Source organism: Neovison vison, chromosome 3 (genome assembly GCF_020171115.1).
Source record: "Neovison vison isolate M4711 chromosome 3, ASM_NN_V1, whole genome shotgun sequence".
Lineage (NCBI taxonomy): Eukaryota > Metazoa > Chordata > Mammalia > Carnivora > Mustelidae > Neogale > Neogale vison.
The window spans coordinates 170,982,207-170,996,777 of record NC_058093.1 but is presented as its reverse complement, the minus strand read 5'-3'; positions in this window follow the sequence as shown (position 1 = coordinate 170,996,777).

Here is a 14,571-nt window from a genome sequence, read left to right as displayed (position 1 = left end):
TTAGCCCTTCCTAGTTTTTTTTTTCAGGTTGTGATCATGATTCTAAAGGAAAATCTCTTCTCTTCAGTAGGTGACATAAATGGAAATTTGGTTTTAAAATGACTGACAGAAATAGAAGTTTATTGGTAAATCATGAATATGAAATGAATTTTTCTTTTCCATACTCATATCCAAGACAGGGCATCACAGATCTTTGAAAGAGAGAAATATATAAGAACTTCTTAACTATTGGGGCGCCTGGGTGGCTCAGTGGGTTAAGCCGCTGCCTTCGGCTCAGGTCATGATCTCAGGGTCCTGGGATCGAGTCCCGCATCGGGTTCTCTGCTCAGCAGGGAGCCTGCTTCCCTCTCTCTCTCTGCCTGCCTCTCCATCTACTTGTGATTTCTCTCTGTCAAATAAATACATAAAATCTTTAAAAAAAAAAAAAAAAAAGAACTTCTTAACTATTCAAAGTTTTTAAATTTAACTTTCAGGTTTTCAACATTTAGGTGAAATGGTTAGGATAGAACTCATGGTGCAGCTGCCCTGCATTTATAATGAAAATGTAAATTATCTGGAAGGATGGAATATAATAATCGACCATGTTTGACATATTTTAATGAAGTGAGTGAAGCAAAGTTCAGTTTACATTTCATTCAAACTGTACATTTAATTGATTTTGAGAGAAATAGAACAAGCTAATTAGAAATATTAAATCATCACATGATGAAAAGTATGTATAAAACAACTTGCGTACCAGATGAACCAAGTAATTGGAACTCCTGGCCTCCCTACATAATTTTTAGTACTGGCTGGATATCAGTTCCTTAATAAATCAAGCACTGTAGTGGAAAAGTACATTGGCTTTATTAGGGTTGAAGTTCATCAACAACAATGTAATCATTCCTCCTGTTACTGAAATCAGATGGACGCTAGAGACCCAGGCTTTCTGCGACTAATAACCCATACTTTCTGTCTGGTACTGGAATGTAACAAGCTAAAATCATTTACACTTGAAAGCTTCTTGAACATTATTTTAAAATGCCAAATATGTTCTTTCTAGAAAAATATTTATTTTTGTTTCTGTTATATAGCTTTTAACCGCATTTCAGAGAAGTGTGATTTTGGATAGATACTCATTACATTTCTGAAATGTTTACTACTCTGAAACAAGAATTTAGATGACTGGTGATTATTGGATTTACAGAAATTTCAGAGAACTGATTTTAAAACCATGAACCATTTAAAAAAATTTTTGTTTTGGTTTCTGACATACTCTGTTTGACCAAGAGCAGCAAACCATTGCTGTGTGGCATTCTTGGAGTGTGCTGTGAACATGCTTTTTAAAATATTAAATATGAAGAGAGCATTTTGGAATTAGTTCTTTGTGTGGTTTCTTACTGTTCTTTATGATAACTTACATCCTGGCACCAAGTTACCCTTCTGTATAAAATTAAGTCGTGCTAACTTAAGCAGTTTTTTCCCCATTAAACTTCTCATAGTTAGATTTTAATAAATGACCAGTATATTTCACATTACAAATAGGTTTTTCTCTGTGTATCAGAGAGTAAATATTTCACTTTGGGAAAAAAGTAGGAAGTGTTGGTTTGGTAAGTAAAGATTCAAATAGGAATGAGACAAAACCACAATTTGGAAATAAGGATATTTTGTTTCACTTTATTGGAAGTAGATACATGAATATCTCTAAGTTACAGAAATAAGGATGACTGTAAAGTATTTTTATATCTACAAAATAAGTCTCTGCATTTCCTTCTTATAAAAAATCAAGTTTTCTGCTAAAAAAAGTAAAAGACATGCATGCTCATTTGAATTTATTAGAAATTCAGAAATGCTAAAGTAGAAATCCCTTGTATTCCAGAAAACATTGTTTATAGTGTGACATGCATCCCTGCCAAATTTTTCTCCTTCAATGTATGTTAATATTTTAAAATATCTGAACAGGAAGCAGGATGCAGTGAGGCAGCTGATGGTAAAATGTTGGTCATGGTAGACCCCTAAGGAAGATGAAGGACATGCAGTCCCCAAGATGTTAGAGGCAGGACATTTTTTGCTGCTCAAAAGAGATTGGTGTCGGGCGCCTGGGTGGCTCAGTGGGTTAAGCCGCTGCCTTCGGCTCAGGTCATGATCTCAGGGTCCTGGGATCGAGTCCCGCATCTGGCTTTCTGCTCAGCGGGGAGCCTGCTTCCTCCTCTCTCTCTCTCTCTCTGCCTACTTGTGATCTCTCTCTGTCAAATAAATAAATAAAATCTTTAATAAATAAATAAATAAATAAAGAGATTGGTGTCTGTACCTTCTGAGATTCTGGGCAGTTTTCCAGCATTTTAGAAGTTGGCGGGGGCGTGGAGGGCACCTGGCTGGCTCAGTTGGTAGAGGATGCAGCCATTGATCTCAGTGTCGTGAATTCTTAAAAAGATTGCTTAAAAAAACTTCAAAAAATTTGAGAGTGAAAGCTCATCTGATTGTATTTTCAAATCTTAATACTTATATTTTGAGGATAGCTATTTTTCTGTTGGAGTTTTGTATGGATTACATACAAAATTAAGATTGATTTAAATTTTTTAAGTTTATTTTATGCTTGGAAACCTCAGTTTACTCTTGTTAAAAAAAATTTTTTTTTTAATTTCCTATGTGTTTCTCAATTAAGGAATATTAAAAGGGTACATTTGGGGATAGCATTACTTTTGCTGTCCTAGTCTTTCCAGCTTTTCCCAAACATAGCTAGCTTTTCGAGGATTTAAGATCAAATATAGTAGAAAGATAAAGTAGCAGAAGGAGGGGGAAGGTGGGATATTCATCACAGAATAAAGAATGAGCTACTACTTACAGCTCTGAACTTAATCTTTCTAATGCCTTCTGGGACAGAAAGAACACATAGTCAATAGAATACTTGACACAGAATCATAGGAACAGTATCTGGGTAAAGCATCAAATGAGTCAAAATTTATGAAAACTCTGGAAAACATCAAAAAGCATTTAAAGTTGAATTTGAAGAAGAAACAAGTCCATTGCTCATATTATTAGTATATTGTTACTAACAGAAGCAATCTCAATTACTCATCAACTTCATTTATTTGAATTGTATCATATTTGGAAAATGGTAAAAGAAACATTGGACAGAGGACCCCCCAATTCATATGTTGCCTCCTTAACCCCTAATGTGATAGCTGTCTTTAGAAATAGGGCTTTTCAGGAGATTAAATGAGGCGTTTTAAGGAGGCTTTTAATTCAGTTCAGTGAAGTCATCAAGGTGAGGCTTTAATCCAATAGGACTGATCTCCTTAGAAGAAAGGGAGAGGCACCAGAGATTTCTCCCAACACAAGAAGAGAAGAAAAGCCATGTGAGGACGCTCAGAAGGCAGCTGTCTGCACCCCAAGGAGAGAGGCCTCATCAGACACCCAGCTGTGCTAACATTTTGATCTTGGACTTCCATCCTCCAGAATTGTGAGAAAATTCGTTTCTGTTTTCAGATCATCCAGTCTGTGGTATTTTGTTACGATAGTACAAGTAGGCTGATACAAACTTAAGGTAGATATAAAGATTTTTTTTTAGTGGGCATCCTACTCCTTAAGCTGATATAAAAATTTTGCTTGGACAACAAATACTTGGGAAAATTTCAGGTGAGATTGTGGACACATTGCCTGTGATCAAGGAGGAATCATGGAGAATGGGACGCTATTGGAAATATTGCAGGGGCCACTCCAGGACCACTTTCGAAAAGAAGAAGCTATAAAAAAGTGAGTTGCATATATAGAATTAATTATTAAAACTTTACTATCGCTTGAGCATGCGTGAATTTCTAAAAATCTGTTAAGCAGGCTTCTTTTTTTAAAAGATTTTATTTATTTATTTGACAGAGGTCACAAGTGGGCAGAGCAGCAGGTGGTGGGAGTTGGGGGGTGGGGGGACAGAAGCAGTCTCCCTGCTGAGCAGAGAGACTGATGCAGGGCTCAGTCCCAGGACCCTGAGATCATGACCTGAGCCGAAGGTAGAGGCTTCGGCTGAGCCACCCAGGCGCCCCAAGCAGGCTTACTAAGAATAGGCAAATAGAAGAGGTAGGATTTTGGACTTGTGCTATTCCCTCCCACCCTTACCCAATAAACTAGAAGAATGTAGACAATTGGGGTAACTTTAGATAAGATTAGCTTTTGAGACCTAGTAGCCAATCGTTGTCAAAGATTCAGGTGACTCAAAGACTTTCCAATCAACCCTTGTTTTTTCATTGTTTTTGACAAGAGACTTGATTGATGATATAAAGGATCATCAATATATATATAGATATAGATATAAAGGATCCAGTTATCAGATTTTTGAAATGACAGGAATCTGCAAGTGAATGATGCCAGAGTTTGTTCAGCCGTTCACCCACTAAGAGACATTTGGGGGGTTTCTAGTATCAGGTTGTTGTGAATAAAGCTGCCATGAACATGTGTATCCACAGTTTTGCATGAAGGAAATAGTGCAATTGCTATATGCTAAATGCGTGTTTAATTTTATAGGAAACAAACTGTTTCTTAGAGTGGGCATATCATTTTACACTCCCATCTTCAATGTATGAGTTTCTCCACATTCTTTCTAGCATTTTGTATAATCACTATTTTTCTTTTAATTTTAGCCATTCTAAATAGGTGTGTAGTGATACTTAGTGAGATCAGTAGTAATATTGACATGTGATTTTTTTTTGAAAATACAATGAAATTATCAACGTTTAAAATATCCTTTTAACTCAGTGAACAAATACTTTCCCAATGACCAGTGCATGATGTTACAAAATCATGAGTATTCTCGTTTTTAAAAATAAGTCCACAAATTCTTTGATACCTCTTCTTTCAAAAGATGGAAGCTAATTCCCTTCCGCTTGAATGTGGCCTTGATTCAGTGACTCTAATGAAGAGAACATAGCAGAAGTGCTGATGTGTGACTTCTGTTTAGTTCATAAAAGATATTGTAGCTCTGTCTTGTTCTCTCTGGGATCCCTGGCTCTCAGGGAAGCCAACTGCCATGTATTGAGGACACTCAAGAAGCCTATGGAGTGACTCACTCGTGTGAGGAACGAAGGCCTGATAATAGCCACTGAATGAGGTTAGAAGCAGATCCTCTGTCTTCAAACCTTCAGAGGATGGCAACCCTGGGCGACATCATAACTGCTACTCCTGAGAGACCCCGAGTGAAAACTACCCAGGGAAGTCATGCTCACAGGCACAGAAACTGTTAAAAAAGAAATGTTTGTGATTATAAGCCATTAAGTTGGGGGGGGGAGTAATTTGTATTAGAGCAATAGATAACAAATAAGATCCATTCAAAGTTCAAGAAAGACTAAAAAATTTATTGATAGTTTCAGATGCGACATTGCTACTAACCTTTAAGAGACTACCACTTGGGGGCGCTGGGTGGCTCAGTCAGTTAAGTGTCTGCCTTGGCTCAGGTCCTGCTGGGATGAAGGCTACTTCTCCCTCCCCTCTCCCTCTGCCTGCTGCTCCTCCTGCTTGTGCTTTCTTTCTCCCTCTCTTTCTCTGGCAAACAAATAAATAAAATCTTAAAAAAAAATAAAAATAAAAGGGAGGAGTATTGATACATTTTGAAAACCAAAAGGAATTTTAAAAGTTCTAAGAAGAAAGTGAAAGTCACATGAAAACCTGCCAACCAGTGAGAGCCACTATAAAAAGTGTTGGTGGGGCGCCTGGGTGGCTCAGCGGGCTAAAGCCTCTGCTTTCGGCTCAGGTCATGATCCCAGGGTCCTGGGATCGAGCCCCACATCGGGCTCTCTGCTCCATGAGGAGCCTGCGTCCTCCGCTCTCTCTGCCTGCCTCTCTGCCTACTTGTGATCTCTGTCAAATAAATAAATAAAATCTTTAAAAAAAAAAAAAGTGTTGGTACCAGTCCTTCCAGACATCTGTTATAAAGTCTGAAAAAGAATTAAAAACAAAAAAGAAACACAGAAAACCAGAAAAGCCTGTGTGTGTGTTTAGATTTTAGAAACTGCCAGAAACACTTTTTCAGCCACTGTAGAAGTAAAATAAGCCGGTAAAGTTGGTTATCTAAAACACCAGGAGTTACCCTGGGCTTTGGTGGCTCTGGAAAATGCAGGTCCATAGTAAAACCAGAGGGAAGAAAACTGATTAATGAACTTAGCTACCGACTCACTAACTTTACAGCCAGGAACAGTCAGGGTGGGGCAGGTGACCGCATCTCATCTCATCACCTGGAGTTTCACAGGCTGGAACCTGCACTGCCTTTTTTAATTTCCTTATTCCCAGTAGGGTGCCCTTAAGGAACCCCCTGATGGCCTGGTGGTTCCAGGACTGCTTTCCCAGAGCAGCCCTGAGTGTATCTAAACATACATTTTGCTCAGCTTTTCAGTGTCTCTGATCTTTCCCTTTTCTGCTCAATGTCTCATCCCCCAGTCTTCACTTTCAAAGCAGCAAAATTCATTGTGGAACAAAGTGACAGCAAATGTCAGACTTTGAGGATTGTGGCTTTTCCGGTTCCAGCCGCCTTGGTAGCTCTCCAGCACTTTCATGAAAAGTACAAAAACTGCTTTCACAAAAGAATGAAAACAGGGTGGTTTTTTTTGCTAATTGTTGTCCCAATTTTTAGTGTTTCTAGTCTCAAGAGGAACCAAAAATGTTTGAGGAACCATAAGAAAACCTTTATTTTAATAATTTTAGAGTTCACATTCAGACAGCAATACCATGCATGACTTGCTCTTCCGGTGTCAAACCCAGGGGGCCGTGTGGCGGACTCTGCCACCACATACACAGCCTCGCCAGCTGCCACACTCATTGTCCCCAGCCTCCTGGGTCCCAGACTCAGCTGTGGAAGTGGCACACATATTGCGCAAACAGGCTAACTGTGCAGTAGCTCTTTTATCCATGACATGCAGAAACTAGCCAAGGAAGGTTCCCGTCCACCCTGGATCTGCAGAGTTTTCTAAGTTCGCTCTTACACAAATATAACACACAACTGACAGAGCTGCTACGCCTACCTATCACCCAATATGTCACATTAATAAAAACAACAGGGGCACCTGGGTGGCTCAGTGGGTTAAATCCTCTGCCTTCGGCTCAGGTCATGATCCCAGGGTCCTGGGATCGAGCCGCATGGGGCTTTCTGCTCGGTGGGGAGCCTGCTTCCTCCTCTTTCTCTCTACCTGCCTACTTGTGATCTCTGTCTGTCAAATAAATAAATAAAAATCTTAAAAACAACAACAACATGCAAGCGTTATTTTACCTAAACACTTTAAAACTGAGCGAATTCTAGGACACACCTTGCTTGCACTATTTTATTTTATCTTATTTTATTTAGATTTTATTTATTTGAGAGAGCATGAGTGGGGGAGGGGTAGAGGAGAGGCAGACTACCTGTTGAGCAGGCCCTCAGGATCATGACCTGTGTAGGAGGCAGACCCTTAACCCACCGAGCCATCCAGATGCCCCCCAGTACTTTATTTTTTAAAATGCTATTGGACACCCATAGCAGTTTTAATATGAGTATTTTGACTCAAATGTTAACTCTGAAGAGATCAGACACTGTTCTATGCAAAGCTATTAAGTCACCAAAAGTTATGACATGGCAATAATGTAGCAGTCCTTTCCCATTACCTTTCAATTGTATCCTGAAATACTGCATAGGCAAGCCTGTTTCTTGCTTCCCTACTGTTAGGGTGTACCTGTTGCCACGTGTTCTTCCTGCCTTCATCCCCTGCCTCTGCGCCCTCCAAAATGGCCCCCTCCCGTGTTTGACCACACTGGTCTTCAAGGCAGAGCGAGGCCAATAAGCCCCTGTGGCCTTCTTAGCTCTATTACAGTATTCTATTCCATAGGTTTTTTTGTGTATCACGTATGTGGCATTATAATGCACTTTTTTGGAGCCAGGGTAATAAATGACAAGTTCTCCAAAGAGCTTAAGGAAATGCTGATACAAAGTAGGAGCTTCAGAAATAGGTATTGAAGGGTGTCCGGGTGGCTCAGTCATTAAGCATCTGCCTTTGGCTCAGGTCATGATTCCAGGGTCCTGGGATCGAGCCCTGCATTGGGCTTCTTGCTCCGTGGGAAACCTGCTTCTCCCTCTTCTACTCCCTCTGCTTGTGTTTCCTCATGCTGTGTCTCTCTCTGTCAAATAAATATATAAAGTCTTAAAAAAAGAAATAGGGGTTTATTAAATAATCCCTACAGGAAAAAAAGTTCATATGCAGCTTTGACCTTCACAACTAAATAGTGGTCCCCTCATGTTTGTTTGTGAACAGGTGAAAATCTGCATGCAGATGTTCACTTGAGGAGGTTTACTAAGACAAAGTAACAGTCCTAATGGAGATGGTGTTGGGGGTGCGAATGGTGGAACCTGGGAATCTGAATTTTAAGAAACTGCACAACTAACCTTGGAATGCAATTTTAAAAAAACCTCATTGCTAGTTGCTAATCCAGTACTTATTTACACCACCCCCCCTTACTAAAAACTTACTTTCTACAGGGCATAATGTACCCAGCTGCAAACTACATTTCCCAGACTTGCAGTTAGAGCTGATATCAGAGTTTTGACCAATAAGATGTAAGTAGAAGTTGCTGGGTGTGATCCTCTGGGAAAACTTTTTTTTCAAAGATTTTATTTATTAATTTATTTGAGAGAGAGAAAACGTGTGTGTGTGTGCATGAAAGAGAGCACGAGCAGGGAGGGGGAAGGCAGGGGGCAAGGGAGAGAGAGAATCCCAAGCAGACTCTGTAATGAGCATAGAATCCCGACTTGGGGCCCAATCCCACGACCCTGAGATCCCCACCCTAGCCAAAATCCAGAGTTGGATGTCCAACTGACTGAGACACCCAGGAGCCCCACCTCTGGGAAAACTCTTTTTTTTTTTTTTTAAAGATTTTATTTATTTATTTGACAGAGAGAAATCACAAGTAGGCAGAGAGGCAGGCAGAGAGAGAGAGAGGGAAGCAGGCTCCCTGCTGAGCAGAAAGCCCGATGTGGGACTCGATCCCAGGACCCCGAGATCATGACCTGAGCCGAAGGCAGCGGCTTAACCCACTGAGCCACCCAGGGGCCTCAGTTTTTGGTTTTTTAAAGATTTTTAAATTTATTCATTGCAGAGAGGGAGAGCACAAGCAGGGGGGTGGAGGTCAGAGGGAGAAGCAGACTCCCTGTCGTGGGGCTCGATCCCAGGACCTCAGGATGATGACTTGAGCTGAAGGCTGAGGCCTAACAGACTGAGCCACCCAGGCACCCCTGGGACATTCTTTTTAAGTGCCCAAGTGTAGGGACCAACAATTACATTTACTTTTCTATAGATCCAGTAATTCCACATGGTTCTATGGTAAATATCATGTTTTTTAAAATAATGGTAGTATTTTAATGCTATTACTTTTCAACATTTTGATATAATCCATAGGCTGAATTTATAGTTACAGAATGTAAATGCCTAAAACCTTGACAATAGAAGTTTGGACTCAGGAGCGGAAGCAGAGGAGAGGGGTTGGTATAAACGCCTTCATCTCCCCATCTTCTGGAGTGTAAAGCCACTGGAAACTTCCTAACATTGATGGATCAAAAATGGAGGTCTGGGTATATCATATGAAGTTATGTGAGTAAATACGAGAAGAACTAAAAATAGTATGGGCAACAAAAATTGAGAAGTATTGGGCAGGGGAGTTGAGAGGCGGATCAGTGTGCTAAATTCCTCATGGTTTCATAGCAGAGAAACATGTACTACCTGAAGCTCATAAAATGAGGTAAGTATATGTTATAATGTTATTGTCCCAGGTACAAATAGAATTTGGTAACAGTGGTTTCCTCTGGGTGGTGGCCTTGAGGATTTGGGAGGAGGAGGGATAAGAGAGCTCCTTTGCACATATCTTTCTGTATTATTGAAATTATATTGATTTCCATGTGTGTGTTCTTCCATAATTACAATATAGCATGTTTTTATTTTTAAAAACTTTTTTAAAGATTTTATTTATTTGACAGAGAGAGAGACATGGTGAGAAAGCAAACACAAGCAGGGGGAAGTAGGAGAGGGAGAAGCAGGCTTCTTGCTGAGCAGGGAGCCTGATGAAGGGCTCGATCCCAGGACCCCAGGATCATGACCTGAGCTGAAGGCAGCTCGCTGCTTAATGACTGAGCCACCCAGGTGCCCCTAAAACCTTTTGATTCTGACAACCAACTGGTTTGTGGAACCATTGAATCTTGGGAAATGTCTGAGTTCAAACACCCCTGTGAACTTTTATTCCAATATAGTCATGGGAAAGGATGAGCAAGGTGCCTACTGGTCTATCCTTGGGTTTCAATCTAAAAACAGGCTTTTTGAAAAATTTTGCTCAAATTATTTTCCAAAACAACAAAATTCAGTTAAAAGAACAGTGTTTTGAGATTGTTTAATGAATCATTTAAAAAATGAAACTTTTTAGTCCCAATAAAAGTGAATTTTAAATATAAAACATTTGCATTCCTCTGATCTGTATATAAACTTTTGTCTCTGAAAATCAAATCTAGAGCCGACAAAAAGTGTGGCAGCAAAAAAAGACACTAAAATAGAGGTATAGCTTTGCAACCTTTTGCCAATTTAATGTTAAAGAAGGTGCAGAGATAGGAACTATGAACAGAAATAACTGAAATGAGGAAGGAAACATCTACCTAAGCAACAAAGGGAACCCACAGAAAGAACCTTCTGATAAATGAATTATCAGACTGGATGAGGACACAATGGAAAGAAAATTCTCACCTAATTGTAATTCTGGTCTGTCATTTATGGTGATTCCCAAGCTGGTATCAGGTACTTATGAATTTGAGTCCTGGTAATATTTGTAAACTCAAAATTCTAGAAATTACTGTTGATCCATTTGTATGAACGAGTTTCAGAGTCTTGATGATTACCAAGGAGAAGATAATTCTTTTAAATCTGGGAAGAATAGGGAATTCTACATGGGCATGGGGCGAACAATCAATGTCTTTAGTTGAGCAACTATACAGAAACAAATATGTTTGTGACTAGAAGAGATGGACCATGGAGAGGCAAAGATTTGGTCTGTCCAAGGTAGTTCCAGATCCTCTGGATCCTGTGTGGCTTACAGTGGCTTCTCAGATGCTCTGCATTCCCTGAGCCACAGCCACTGTAAATCTTCGGGGACCTCTCATCAATCACCAGACAGATCTTAATGATGCTTGCAGACCCAAGGCGAGGTGCACAAAAAGTTAGCCGGGCTTTGTTAGGAGCAAAACTTTGCCATAGTTGACTGAACCTAACTCTCTGGGAAGAGGGATAAGATGCCCAGCATCGAAGGAAGCCAAGTTTTTCCTGAACACCTCATCTCATTCCCCCCACCAACAGTGTCCTACTGTCTCACTGCTCTTGGCCAACATTCTTGTGAGGCTCTTGTTCCAGATATGTTTTTCTGTCACCTTGGGTACTCCTCAAGTCTCCAGACTCCCCTTATTGACGACCTATTGGTGTTTGGGCATAGGGGAAGGCTAAGAGAGTGAGAAATGTCCAGGATGACTCCAGCTTCTTGATTTGTGCATTTGGGTGGATGGAGGTGCCATATACAAGGATAGGGGACCCTGGCAGAGGACCTGGGTGGTGAAGGTTAGTAGTGCTGTTTTAGAGATGCTGGTTTCCAAGTGTTCTAAAGTACCCTCGTAGAGGTGAGAAGCAACCCAACTGGAGATAAGGGCCGAGGGACAGACATGAGTACAAAGACAGCACTCCCCTGGATCTCACGTGCAACAGGAACAGATTTAGTTAAGGAATGACAAACATAAATATCAACAAAGTTTCATGAGAATGAAGGAGGGATTAAAAGGTACTGAGTCCTTCTGGGAAATCCATAAAATGACTGAAAAATTTTCATGAACACAGTGATATGGAGCTCCCTGGGGACCTTCATGAGAGCTCTTCTGTTTCCAGCGATGGAGTCAAAGCCAGTCAGGAGTGGGGTAAGGTTGCAGAAGTGAGGGCAGAGCACAACTCCTCGAAGTGTGCTGGGAAGGAGAGAAAGGAGGTCATAGCTGGACACACACAACCGTTTCAAGAAAGTTTTTTGTGTTTGTTTTCAGCTCAGTGGTTGTGTTAATGAGAAGAAGGAGAGCGGCAAAGTGAAAGACCATTTCTAGGTGCCAGGATGTGAGGGGACGTGTGGTAATCCACACCCTAACTTCTCTGAGAAAGTGAGAAATGGCATCCAAAGAGTTCTTGGGCAGGACAGGCATTCTTCTAACACCATGGAGGCTAGGAAGGGTGGAGGGGGCAGCAACGGTGGTCTGGACCATGCATTATGGTCTGACGGCTTTACTTTTCTTAAACAGAGGCCGGGTGTCTGCGAGGAAGGCTTGGCAGTGTCTTTGCAGGGGATGGGAGGAGAGCCAGGCAGGACCAAGGGCCGTCTGTGCTTCTACTGGTGCCAGCTGCCAGGCTGTGTGGCTCCTCCCACCGTGGCAGGTGCAGAGAACCCAGGTGGAGTGCACCTGGACTGAGGCTCTGTCACATGAGTGTGACAAGGACAGAGGAGCAAAGATGTTGAGCGTAACTGGGATAGAGGAAAACGGAATTGCAGCTGGATGAGGAGGGAAGGGAAGGAGGGGCACTAGACTGGGCAGATACAGCAGGACAAAGGTGGGTCTTGGAGGTGGTAAAGAATGGTCATAAGGGAGCCTCTGGAGGGACAGCACTGAGTGGGATGGGTCATCCACAGGTAAGCTCATAGGTGATGGCAGGACATGGGTGGAGGGATTCTTTAATCCTGGACTGGTATGGCCAATGGTAGGAGCCTTACAGGAATAGATTTTTTCTTCTTTTTCATTTTTCTTCCTCCCTCCCTCTCTTCCTTCCTTCCCATTCTTTCTTTTTACTAGAGAAAGGGGAGGAAGGTCCTCAGTTTCCTACACAGAAATCTCCTAGCCTCCTTTCCTGTGGTTACAGAAAAGACCAGCCCCTCCATGTGCACTCTGGGTCCTGCCCCATCTCATCTCACTCGGATATCTGGTCCTCTCTCTATTCCATCGTTACCTCTCTGCTAAACCATTCTCACTCACAAAGATGCCTCGGTCTGCTGTTCTTTATGAATACAATCCTCCAACTCTGTGTCTGAGGTCCCTGGCCTCTGCTGATCCCTGGGCTCCGCAAGATACTTGCAATGCTCTCATGTTCAGTAAAGTATGCCCAGCTGTGCTGCTGCTTCCATTTGAAAAACCTAACTTATTCCTACTTCCTCCCATCCCGGGTCACCTCCATGTCCACTCCTCCCCAGCTCTCAGGGACAAGCTTCTCCAGATCAGTTACTATGGATCTCTTCCTCACCTCCCTTTTTTTTTTTTTTTTAAGATTTTATTTATTTACTTGACAGAGATCATAGGTAGGCAGAGAGGCAGGCGGAGAGAGGAGGAAGCAGGCTCCCCGCTGAGCAGAGCCCGATGTGGGGCTTGATCCCAGGACCCTGAGATCATGACCTGAGCCGAAGGCAAAAGCTTTAACCCACTGAGCCACTCAGGCGTCCCCTCACGTCCCATTCTTACTTCTAACCGGCTGCCTGCCCTGTAGCTCTGCCTCCCAGTCCCTGAGGTAATGGTCCTCCCACGGAAGGATTAGTGTCTTCCCTGGGGTAAAAGCGGGGGACACCTTTCAGCACTCTTGACTTCTCAGCAGGTTTTGTCAAAGCAGACCACACCCCACCTTGGGAAACAGTTCTTCCCTCAGCCCCCAAGACATTCCCCACCCGGAGTTCTGTGTACTTCTCTGGCCGGCTCTGCCCCTTGTCCTTTACTGATTTCTCCGCCTCTACACTTGATTCTTTCTCTACGGCTCTCTGCGAGGCAGTGCCATCCAACTCCATGGCTTCAAACACCATCAGACGTCCAACAACTCGCAGTTACTACCTCCAGCCTTGTCACTCTTGGTGAGCTTCACCCCACCTAACCCATCCATGCGGAGGTCACTTCTCCTCGGATTCACATGTCTAAGGCGCAGCTCGTGATCTTCACCACTTCCCTGCCAAACTTCTCAAGCCTCTTTGTCTTAGAGAACGGTGCTCGAAACCACCCGCTCGAAACCATCCGGCTGAGAATGGCCACCTCGGGGTCATCCGTGATCCCTTCCTTCCTCCGTCCCAACTCCCTTGAATGAGTTCTGCCCACCCCGCCTCAAATGTCAAAGCCACTCAAAAGAGGCTTTCTGACTGCAGTCTAAACTGGGGGCCCCTGTTCCACGCCCACAGCATCCAGGCGCTGGCCGCAGCTCTCCCCTCCTTTGCTAAGTCCCACAGGCAGGTTCAATAAACCTGCCGGAGCGACAGGGTAAACCTTCCCTGGACCAGGGGCAGCCTTGCCCCAGGCGGGCTCCCGGCTGGGCTTAAACCTCCCGGAATGACCTGGGAGCCGGGGCCCGCACTCGCTCGGGAAGACGCAGACACCAGCCGCGGTGCCAACAACCGCCCTCGGCTCCACGCGGCTTCCGGGTCACGCCCCCGCCCCGCGACCCGCGCTGGGACTCCGCCCCCCAAGAAAGGGGAGGAGCCTCTCGCGCCAGGCTGGGCGCGGTCGCGGTCGCTAGGCCCCACAGTTGCCTGTCCGCCGTCGCCGGTTTAAACGCG